Source organism: Eublepharis macularius, chromosome 18 (genome assembly GCF_028583425.1).
Source record: "Eublepharis macularius isolate TG4126 chromosome 18, MPM_Emac_v1.0, whole genome shotgun sequence".
NCBI classification, from domain to species: domain Eukaryota; kingdom Metazoa; phylum Chordata; class Lepidosauria; order Squamata; family Eublepharidae; genus Eublepharis; species Eublepharis macularius.
Window position 1 is genome coordinate 1,370,060 of NC_072807.1, and position 12,177 is coordinate 1,382,236.

Genomic DNA, 12,177 nt, shown 5'->3' on the forward strand with positions numbered 1-12,177 from the left:
GGTATATAAATTGAATGTTGTTGTTATAATGCCATAGAGTACCCCCACCTGTAATACCTTCATTTTCTCTCAGGAAACTGAACTCTGTAGTCTGGACATCAGATTCGGGCCTGGTCCTGGCCATTTCAGGGCTGTTTCAGCTGTTTTGGGCCTGTTTCAGCCAAATTTGAGTCCAAAACTGCCAGGAACATGCTGTTGCCATGTGGGGGAGTGCTCCCCCACGTGGCAGCAGCCTGTCCCAGGCCATTTCAGGCCCGATCCGGGCCATTTGGGGCCCAACCTAGGCCATTTCAGGCTCGATTTGGCCCTGATTGGGCCCCCCACGGAGTGTAAGAGTGCTCCCTGGGTGGCCATGGCCTGGACGATGATGTCACTTCCTGGAAGTGATGTTATCATGTGGGCCCAGGAGCGCGCACGTTCTGCATGCACGCGAAGGGGAAGAAGGCAAGGTAGGTGCCAGGCCTCCAGTCTCCCACTGGAGAGGTTGGGGGAACTGGCAGTCCTATTAAGAAGGCTTATTAATATGGCAACATCATAAGCCCCTTTCCTCATGTGTTTAAAACACAGACAAACTGCCTGGCTAGGTAGGAAATGGAAAAGTACTGGAATGTTAGTAGAGAGGTCAGACTAGCAAAACCATAGAACAAAAGAGGTCTCCAGAAGTACTTGAACGGATCCATTCTCACACCCTTCCAATCTTATCGACTCTCCTATTATAGCCTCACCCATCCAGCCATCATGGGTCATCAATCGTCTTTTTATACATGTAGTTCCTCTCAGGAAGGCACAACCAAACCTTCCTAGTTCATTGTCTCGCCCTGGAGACAGCTTCCCAGTTCTTTGCCCCACCTTGGGAACAACTATTAAGTCGTTGCAGAAGGTGCAGTCCTTCCCCCCAGGGTATGTTCTACAGTATAACTGGATTGCCCACTGCCTCATTCTGTGTGTGCTTTGACCCCACTCTTGCACCCTCGGAAGGCAGGTCTGATCCCCTCTCCCTCTTCATGCCTCGGAGTGCTGGTCGCTGAAGCGGCTCTTCCTCCCCCCCCCTCGGACGCCCTCCGTCTTCTGGAACTGGTAAGTCTAGCCAACCCTGCAACTCTCTCCAATTTTCCTCTCTGTTTTTCTAGTCAGTTCTGTGTGTGCGCTGTGTGTTGTGTGTGCAATTGATCTTTATTATTTTAAATAAAAACTCCTGTTTGATTGAACACCTGCTTCTTTATTGAGTTTTCTAGAGGAAGGGAGCCTCCTATACATAGGTGTAAAAGATCCCTGAGTTACCCCTCCTCCCACTGCTGCTTCTTGTTGCTAATTTCCCCCCTCCTTGCTAATTTACAAGAAGACTTCGTAGGGTAACAAGGGGAATCCTACTTTTCATCAGTAGAAAAACTGGTTGGATTCAACCCAGTATGAACACCCATGGGTGTTCACAACCTATTCTGATTAAATGGGAAGAAGAAAAGGAGTAATTTATATTTGTGCATTATACATTAATTGCAGCTCTCACTCAAGCAGTACTTATTCTGCCTTGTTTCCATTGCCAGAGAACAAAAGTAAAATCTCATTAAAACATATTCAGAAAAGTAAATTGTATTAGGGTCACTCTCTGTTCAGTGATTATGACAAATGTTTAGTATGTTTGATTGCATTGTATTTACACTGTGATTGGATCCATGGTTGCTTTCTAAATTTTGCAATGTCCTGCAGTTACAGCAATACAGACGGCTGCTTGTTGTACCAAGCTAAAGGAAAACATTGGGTCAAAGGGGCTTTGATTGTCAAGCAGCAAGAACTGATGCTCAAGAAGGATTCCACCTGAGGGTCAGCCTTAGATGGCTTTAAGGGGGGGGGGGTTCCACAAATTCATGGAGGCCAGCTCTGTCTGTCGATGGCTACTTTGACTCTCCATGGGCAGTGAACTTGTTATTGCTGGGGGCAGAGGGGGGATGAGAAAGGGTTGCTGGTAGAGGTTTGGGCTTTCATGGCCTGCTTGCAGGCGTTCTGGGGCATCTGCTTGACCACCGTGTAAGCTTACTGAGTCTCTCACTGTGGAGGGAGGTCTCCCACCCTCACTTGCTATGATGGGGTCTCTGAGCGGAACCAGCAGGAGTTCTAGTTTCGGGCAGTAAACCAGTTTCTACAGTCGGCCACTTCAGAGTGTAAGTAGGGGCCCACATGACTGAATGCTTCTCATTGCCCCCCTGTCCCAATTCTTGCATTTATTCCTGGCTCATGTAGTTGGGGGCGGGCGGCTGGTTAACAGTCCTCCTGAGCCAGTTTAGCATCTTCAGATTTCCTCACCACGTAAATATGCTTTCAATGGTAGGCAACAACATACCTTTATTCCTGAGTTCAGCCCTGCGCATCGACAGTTCTATAAACGCAAAATTCAGGAAAAGGGGGTGGGACCACACTCTAGAGTGGGGGGTTTCCTTTTTTGCAAGAATTACCATGTGAACCCTTAAAAGAAGACAGCAAAGAGAAAGCCCAGCTTTAAAAATACTTGAAGAATAAATATTAAAATTTAACTATATACAGCAATGTAGTGTTTATTAAGACAACTTTGTTATGATCTTGTAAATATGTTTATATAAAACACTAGTAAATATGACAGTTGTAACTGGTAAATTCTCAACAGAAAGTTAAATTAAAAAAATACTTGAAGAAGAGCAGGAGTCGCTGGAACACGTATGGAGCTGGCGTTGGGCGCTGGAAGAATGCAGATTAAAATCTAGAAGCATTCAGATTAAATTCTGGTTTATTATGCTACCCAAGGACAGGGTGGTCAGTGAATCAGTATTGCTGCCTGTTTATTTAAAGAGACCAGTAGTGGGCACTGCCATTTTGCCAACTGCTTGAGCAATGCAAGGGAGCGTTGGGTAGCACCCAGGGATTCTGCTTGGAAGTGGAAAGGGAGGGAGGCAGCTCCTGAACCAGGGTTCACAACAAAATGCAGTCTGTTAGGCATATCTGGTGGACTAAGCCTATGTTTGTGCAACAAACTGCCATTTAAACAAATTGTGGTTAATCATGACATCTGAAAAGAGTCATAGATGGGAGAAAGGCTCTGCAACAGGAATCACAGTTGTCCCGCTTCAAAATAATATAGAGATTTAGAGATGGTTCCCTGTGTTACTGCAAGGGAAGAATAAGATTTAACCTTGTTAAATGCCAGGAGTACCACAGATACTTCAACCAAAAGATCCTAGGATAGGCTGGAAGGAAAAACGTACAGGCATACCGGCAAGGCGAGGCATGAAGATGTAGAAGGAATTGGGCTGCATCCACATCTCATTGGATATTGTGCTGTGGTAGTCATTGACAATGGATTGTCTTGTCCGTACAGCAGAAGTCAGTGGCAAATGTCTGCTGTTGCGCAACAGCAGCACAATCTTCAACAATGTGTGGATGCAGCCTTTGACATGTTGCGTGTGTGTGTTATGTGCTGTCAAGTCACCTCTGACCTATGGCGACCCTATGAATGAAAGACCTCCAAAACGTCTTTCAGGCTTGATTTGATCTAGAACCCATTTATTTGTCTTTTTGGCTATCCATGGTATCTGCAAAACTCTCCTCCAGCACCACATTTCAAATGAATCCATTTTCTTCCGTCAGCTTTCTTCCCTGTCCAGCTTTCTCATCCCCATACATGGCAATGGGGAATACCATAGTCTGGATTATCTTGATCTTGGTTCCCAGAGAGACATCTTTATCTTTAAGGATCTTATCTAGCTCCCTCACAGCTGCTCTTCTGAGTCTCAATCTTCTTCTGATTTCTTCATTGCAGTCTCCCTTTTGGTTGATGATTGAGCCAAGGAATAGAAAATCTTTTAACAATTTCAATTTCCTCATTGTCAACTTTAAAACTATGTAATTCCTCAGAAGTCATTACTTTTGTCTTCTTCATGTTCAGATGTAATCCTACTTTGGTGCTTTCTCCTTTAACCTTTGGCAGTAGTTGTTTCAAGTCTTCACTATTTTCTGCCAGTAACATGGTGTCATCTGCTGCATATCTCAAATTGTTAATATTCCTTCCACCACTTTTCACTCCTTCTTCTAGATCTAAAACAGCTTTCCTTATGATATACTCTGCATAGAGGTTGAACAGGTAGGGAGATAATATGCATCCTTGTCTGACACCCTTGCCAATTGGAATCCATTCTGTTTCCCCCATATTCTGTCCTGACAGTAGCCTCTTGTCCAGAGAACAGGTTGTGCTTCAAGACAATCAGATGTTGTGGCACCCCCCATTTCTTTTAACCCTCTCCATAGCTTTTTGTGATCCACACAGTCAAAATCTTTGATGTAATCTATAAAACACAGGCTGATTTTCTTCTGAAATTCCCTGGTATGCTCCATTGGCCATCGTAAATTTTCAATGTAATCTCTGTTGCCTCTTCCTTTTCTGAATCGAGCTTGAACATTTGGCATTTCTCATTCCATACATGGTAAGAATCTTTGCTGTAATTTCTGTTCCTTTTAATAGGGAAAAAGCAAGTCTCTATTTTATTTTGCTTTTCAGTTACGTTATCGTTACATTGTATTTTGGGAAAGGAACAGCGGGGAAGGGTAGGTCCTATGTTTCCTTGTTAAAATAGTTTTGCTTGCTCGCTTGCTCGCTTGCTTGCTGCTGTGGCCTTTTCTGGATGTGGGATGGGTCTCTATATCCTTGATTGGGGACAGTCAGTTCTTTCCATGGTAGTGGGGGGGTGGGCTGCTTCAGCCACTCCTAAGCTCCTCTTTCAATTTCCATTCCATTTTTAAATGGTAATGCACTGTTACATCAAAGGAAAAAGAGTAAACATATAATATAATTAACAATGATATTTTAAACAGGAAAAATTATATGATAATAGCAACCATTTTTACTATGATGGTTGTTGTGGGTTTTCCAGGCTGTATTGCCGTGGTCCAATACAGCCCGGAAAACCCACAACAACCATCGTTCTCCGGCCGTGAAAGCCTTCGACAATACATTTTTAACTATGTCTTCTTGTAATAAAAGATTATCATTTAATCTCCATCCTTCCCTTCTGCCTGTTTTGTTCCCTACTTACTACTAATTGATTGTGGTCTACAAAGGTTTTTGGTTATATCTTTGTACTCTCTAGATTAATAACTAAAGTTTTTGATATCCAGCACATATCAATCCTTGAATGTATTTTGTTTCTGTCAGAAAAGAAAGTATCTACTATTCAGATTTTTGATCCTCCAAGCATCTTCCAGTTGTAACATTTCCATATAATTAAACACATTTTTTTTGAGAAGTTTGACTTCTTTGGGGTTTTTTTTCACCTATGTTTTTTAGATCCATTACCCCATTCATGTCTCTCCTCCTTTAAAATCTAAAATGGATTGGAAAACATTTTCATAAAATTTTTTTCTTGCATTGTTCAGGGCATATATTGTTGTGAGTGTGTAAATCTTGCCTTCCGGGAGCCTGATTTTTAAAGTTATATATCTTTCTTCAGAGTCTCTTAATTTTTCTGTAACATTTATTGGTAAATTATTTATATAAACTGTGACTCCTTTTTTATTATAAATTCTTAATAAACGCACAAATACATACTAGCAAACACCTTTTAAATATTTATTTTAAAATGGCGTGTGTCTCGCTGATGTGCAATCATGTAATTTTGAATTGATTTCAAGAATGTGATGGCCTCTGGCTAATAAACTCTGTACAATTACAATTACTAGCAAAAAGGAACAAAGAAGAATAAAACAAAATGTAATATAATAAAACAGGAAGGGTGGGCAAGAAGAATTCTGGAATACAACCTTGCACCAAATCTTTTTGTTAACTGGCTACAAAATACCAAAGAAACCTGAGCTGATATTTCTGAATCAATGGGATGATATAGAGATCCCACCAATTCGACGAGACCTCATCAATATCTTCTTAATGGCAGCAAAAAATTTAATTGCTTTAAAATGGAAATCACACACTGTACCGACAATTACCAGTTGGTATTCTAAAACATGGGACCATTTTTTATTTGAAAAAATCAATGATGGAATCTATCAAGCTGAAAATTTCCCCAAAACAACAAATTTTAGAGAAAAATGGTTCCCCTTTTTTGAATACATTTCTAAAGAAAATCTATATCCTCCCGATAAAATATACCAAACAATCCTGAATCTATAATCCAAAATATATCAGATCATTCAACTTGAATTTGCCTTTCCATGTTTTACCTTTCTCTGTTATGTAGTTTAACAATTTACCCATGTTGTATTTCATATTGTAAACAGTTTTGTAAATAATTGAAATAAAAATAATTTTCAAAAAAAAAAAGAAAAAAGGAAGGGTGGGCAGACCTGTGCTCCATCTGCCATTGTGCGTTTGTCACTGGTTATCCAGGGGGGGGCTCAGCCCTCCCGGCCAAATACAGGGGAGCTTGAGCCCCTCATCCCCCCTGTAGTTTACACCCAAGGCCACAGGCATAGCCAGCTTTAAAAGGGGGCTAGGCAGTGTCATGGAGGAGTGGTCTGTCAGTGGCTGCTGGTAGCCATGGTGACGAGAGGGAACCTCCCCATGCAGAGGCAGTGGGCCTCCGAGTAGCAGAGCCAGGAGGCACCTTCAGGGTGAGGCCTTGGCCTTTACGCTCTGCTGTTGGCCCTTCAGAATAACTGGCTGGCCACCCTGTGGAGGCAGGAAGCTGAACTCCACCTAAAAAGGTGGAGGAAGCTACAAGGGGCTCGGCCATACTAGACTTGATATTAACCAACAGGGAAGAATTGGTAGATGAGATGAAGGTGGTGGGGACCTTAGGGGGAAGTGACCATGTCCTCCTTGAATTCCAGTTGCTGTGGGGGGCCAAGGAAGTTCATAGCCAGACTCGTAGGTTAGATTTTCGTAGGGCCGACTTCGATGAACTCAGAGGCTTGATGAGAGTCATTCCGTGGGGGAGTGTGCTGGAAGGAAAAGGAGCGAGTGAAGGGTGGGCCCTTCTCAAACACGAGCTTTTGCAAGCTCAAGCCTTCACTATCCCAGCAAGACGGAAACATGATAAGGGCTCCAAGAAACCGATGTGGATGCAGGATAAGCTCCAGAATAAGCTAAGGGAGAAAAAGGAAATGTTCAGGAAATGGAGAGAAGGACAGACCTCTAAAGAGGAGCGTAAGAGGGTTACTAGGTACTGCAGATCAGCCATCAGCGAGGCCAAAGCTCTGTACGAGCTGGGTCTGGCCAGGAGGGCTCGCTACAATAAGAAAAACTTCTACAGATATGTGAGAAGCAAACGCAAGGTAAAAGAGGCAATTGGACAGCTGTTGGGAGTAGATGGAGAAACTCTGATGCAGGACAGAGAAAAAGCAGACAGGCTTAATGACTTTTTTGCCTCTGTTTTCTCCCTGAAGAACTCAGGCACATCTAGAGATAGTAGAAAATGTGGCAGGACACCTGAGTGGCTAATTGACATTGACAGAGAGGTAGTGGAGAGGCATCTGGCTGCACTGGATGAATACAAATCCCCTGGGCCAGATGGGGTGCACCCAAGAGTGCTGAAAGAACTTCCCAGAGAACTTGCAGAACCCCTGTCCATCATCTTCAAGGCCTCCTGGAGGACCGGGGATGTGCCACAAGATTGGAGAAGAGCAAATGTTATCCCAATCTTTAAGAAAGGGAAGAAGGATGACCTGGGAAACTACAGGCCGGTCAGTCTGACTTCTGTTGCTGGCAAGATATTAGAGCAGATTTTAAAGGGATCAATCTGTAAGCATCTGAAGGACCACTCAGTGATCCAGGGAAGTCAGCATGGTTTTGTTCCTAACAGATCTTGCCAGACCAACCTGGTTTCCTTCTTTGATCGAGTGACCAGCTTACTGAATCGGGGGAACTCTGTTGACGTGATTTATCTGGATTTCAGTAAAGCTTTTGATAAGGTCCCCTATGACATTCTGATGGGCAAACTGGAAGACTGTGGAGTAGACTATAGGACAGTTTGGTGGATAGGGAACTGGTTGGAGGACCGCACTCAAAGAGTGGTGGTCAACGGCGTTTCATCAGATTTGAGGGAGGTGTCCAGCGGGGTGCCACAGGGCTCGGTTTTGGGCCTGGTACTTTTCAATATTTTATCAATGATCTGGATGAAGGAGTGGAAGGGCTGCTCATTAAATTTGATGATACCAAATTGGGAGCGGTAGCAAACACCCAAGAAGATAGAATTAAAATTCAACAAGACCTGAATACTCTGGAGAAGTGGGCAGCTGTGAACAGGATGCAATTCAACAAAGACAAGTGCACAGTATTACATCTGGGCCACAAAAATGAGAAGCACAAATACTGGATGGGGGATACACTTCTGGGCAATAGTATATGTGAAAGGGATCTTGGGGTAAGAGTGGACTGTAAACTGAATATGAGCAGTCAGTGTGATGCGGTGGCAAAAAAAGGCTAATTCAATCCTGGGTTGTATCAAAGGGGCCATAGTATCGAAATCGCAGGAAGTCATAGTCCCTCTCTATACTGCCTTGGTCAGGCCACACCTGGAGTATTGTGTGCAGTTCTGGAGGCCTCACTTCAAAAAGGATGTGGACAAAATCGAGAGGGTGCAGAGGAGAGTGACAAGAATGATCAGGGGTCTGGAGACTGAGCCCTACGAGGAAAGGCTGAGGGCCTTGGGAATGTTTAGTTTGGAGAAGAGGAGGTTGAGGGGGGACATGATTGCTCTCTTTAAATATTTGAAAGGCTGTCATTTGGAGGAGGGCAAAGAGCTGTTCCAGTTGGCAGCAGAGGGTAGGACGCGAAGCAATGGGCTAAAACTACATGCACAAAGGTACCGGCTGGATATTAGGAAAAACTTTTTCACGGTCAGAGTAGTTCAAAAGTGGAATCAGCTGCCTAGGGAGGTGGTGAGCTCCCCTTCACTGGCAGTTTTCAAGAAGAGGCTGGATGAATACTAGTCAAGAGATGCTTTAGGCTGATCCTGCACTGGGCAGGGGGTTGGACTAGATGGTCTGTATGGCCCCTTCCAACTCTATGTTTCTATGATTCTAAATGGACCCCTGGCCTTATCCAGCAGGGCTCTTCTTATGTAGATGCTGCTATATAAATTATACTCCAGCAAAGAGTTCTCCAAGACCCAGATTCCCCCTGTTGAGGTTATGTTACCTTCCCAGTTTTTCTTATATTTCTCATTTTGGTCTCACAAAGACAGGTTTATTCTTCTGCGAGAGTCTCTTGCGCTCTTCCTTCAGCTGTCCTCTGTCTTCCCTGGTATCCCGCAGGGCCTCCCCAGGAGTTTCCTGCCCTTGCACAGTGTAGGCCAGGCCATGACTGTGCGCTGCTGCTCTTTTTCTCATTTGAAGCATGCCTTGGGAAAACAAAAGAAAGAAGCCAAGGAAGAAGATTTTGGAGGGGGGTGCGGGGTGGGGACAGAGCTCCTGCCCTCCCTAAGACAGGACGCCCCCGTGCCTGTGCAGCAAGGAAGGAAGCCCTTTTACAGGAGGCTGGAGAGCCCGCAGCAGGCTGAGAGGAGAGGCTACAGGAGTAGAAGATGTTTTCCGGGAAGCGTAGTTTTACCTTTGGAGCTTATGGAGGGTATGTATCTGCTTCATGGCTGCATTACAGGCTTGCAAACGGCAACTGGGAAATGTGGAGATTGGATTTCTGTAGCACTTCTGGGATTGGGGGTGACTCTGTCCCTCCTCCTCTAGGACAATGAGGGCTTCCTCAAGCTTTTTGGGCTGGCTTGAGCAGAAGGAGGCTGTCCACTCACGCTAGATTTCTGCTGACTTGCTATTCCATCATAGATTCCCCCCTCTGCACCTCATGCTGTTCCCCTCCCCCTCCCATCCCCCTTTCAAGGAGAGCAGCAGGAAGGGGGAGGAGGGCAAATTCTGTTATGCAAGTGCAGCAGGGCTTAGGAGCCAACCAGGTAATCCTGGGAGTGGTGGTTTTGGTGAGGTACTGAGGACCCTCTGTTAAAGATGCCTAGTGTCCTCCTGTCTAGAACTACAATCCTCGGGGTTCATTGGGAAGAGGGTGTGCCTCTGTCATGGGTAACAAGTGCCAGGCAGCATGAAGCTTGGTTGTACCTACTCTCCCTGCCTCTGAGTCTCTCTGCACAAGACATCTGCTACATGTTCTTCTAGTGTCGGGTGGAGCAATGTTTCCTGGGAACTGTAGTTTTAAAGAGTCTCTTGGGCTTGATGTGGAGAGGAAGGTTGAAAATACAAGCAAAATGTAGGTTAGAAATATTTTTTTAAGTATAGTTTATGGGCGCAAGCCTTTAGTCTGCCCACCCCCACTCTGGGTGGAATCTGCCAGGTCTTAAAATAAAAATTTTCAGAGACGGAGCAGAGCAAGATCATTGGGGGGGAGGAACTTTACAGTTCCATCCGGGGAGGGGGGAGAAGCGTTGCATCACCCGACATGAAGAACGCAGGCCAGGTGTCTTGGGCAGGGAGACTCTCAGCCTGCCATCATAAAATAACACTATATAATGTGTGTGGAGCGGTTGGGACACTCGATGCCTTAGAAACGTTGTGTATTATTTATTAATAACAAACCATTACCAAATTGGTTTAACCAATAAAAATACATTCTGTCACATAACTAGGGTTGCCAACTCCAGGTTGTGACATTCCTGGAGATTTGGGAGTGGAGCCTGGGGAAGGTGGGATTTGGGGAGAGGAGGGGCCTCAGTCGGATACCCTCCATGGGAGCTCATCTCTGTAGCCTGGAGAATAATGCTAATCCTGGGAGATCTCCAGGCCTCACCTGGAGGTCGGCAGCCTTACCTGTAACCAAGCCAAAGGTGGGCTTGGAAAATGAAGAGTCTTCCTAGCTGGCCCATGACATTTCCCCCCCACCCTGGACTCTGTCCTTTCTGAGAGGTTCTGTTTGCGCGCTCATCCTGCCCGTCCACAGGGGGCTAGTGCTATTTTTTAAACCCAAAGTTGGCAATTCTCGATACGTGAAAGAGTATGTAAGCTGAGGCAGCTTGGAATCGGCTTGCAGAGATTGTCGTCTGGCTGGCTGTGCCCTCCTCCTGTTAACAGTTCAACTATTTTAATTTGATTTCCTCACAGCTTTAAGGCTACAGTGTGGAATTTAATTGGCATCGCAGGGAAATGCCTTCCTTTGGTGAACGGACTATGATCAGGTCTCTCTCTCTCTCTCTCTCTCTCTCTCTCTCACACACACACACACACACACACACACACACACCAACCATTGTTCTGAAGACAAACTCAGGCTCCTCCAGGAAACCGACTAAACTAGGATCTCTTCTTGGGAGCCATCGTTGCCCTTTGGCGGTGCTGCCTCGGCCTTCCCCTATTCCTTTCCTGAGGAAAAAAGACGCAGCTTATAAAGCTGCACTTCCTTTGCAAATGGCTGCAGTTCAACGTGGGCAGGGTTTTGGTGTCACTCAGATGAAGCGTCCTTGGCTAGTCCTTCCCCGGCTATACCGTGTGCCAGGAATGCATACATCCCTGCCATTAATGTATGTGTGTTTTGCTGGCTATACTGAGTTACTGCTGTCTTGGTTTGCAACTTCTACTGAGTTATTAATGTGCACTGGACTGGAGGAGGAGGGTTTGGTTATCAGATATAAATGTGTACTTTCATTTCTAACAGGGAATGGCCTTGAAGGCCAGATGTGTAATGAAACATGCAGCTATTCTCACAGGCAAAAATGACCGAACACTGTGCTGTGTCTAAAATGCTCTTATCAATTCTCACAAAGCTCCGGGATGTTCGTGCCAGAATGCAACGGACCCCAGGGCAGGAAAATCTACCTATATCTAGTTAGTCTCTGTTTGAATGATCACTTCTGCCAATGACTATCTTAGAGTAAAGACCTTGTACTGGTAGATCCTTAATAAAGTTACCTTAACAAAGACGGATTTTAAAAACACACTGGTGTCACAAGCGAGTGAAATCACTTCTGGGGGAAATCTTGAAGCAGTGGCTGTAGCTCTAGGAATCGCTAGAAACTCGACTGTTGTAGCTTCCAGGTTTTACCTGGAAGTGACTTCATTGTAATGCCAGCCTCACCATTTCCCTGCCCCAACCCTTCTGCTGGTCGCTAGGCTTGGCCTGCCATCCTTAACTCTTAGAAAAAACAAACAAGGGAAAACGCTGTGGAAAGCACGGGAAAAAGGAGAGAGCACGGATCTCCCGCAGCGAGAACGTACAACCTTTTCAACTATTAAAGTGCACCGTGC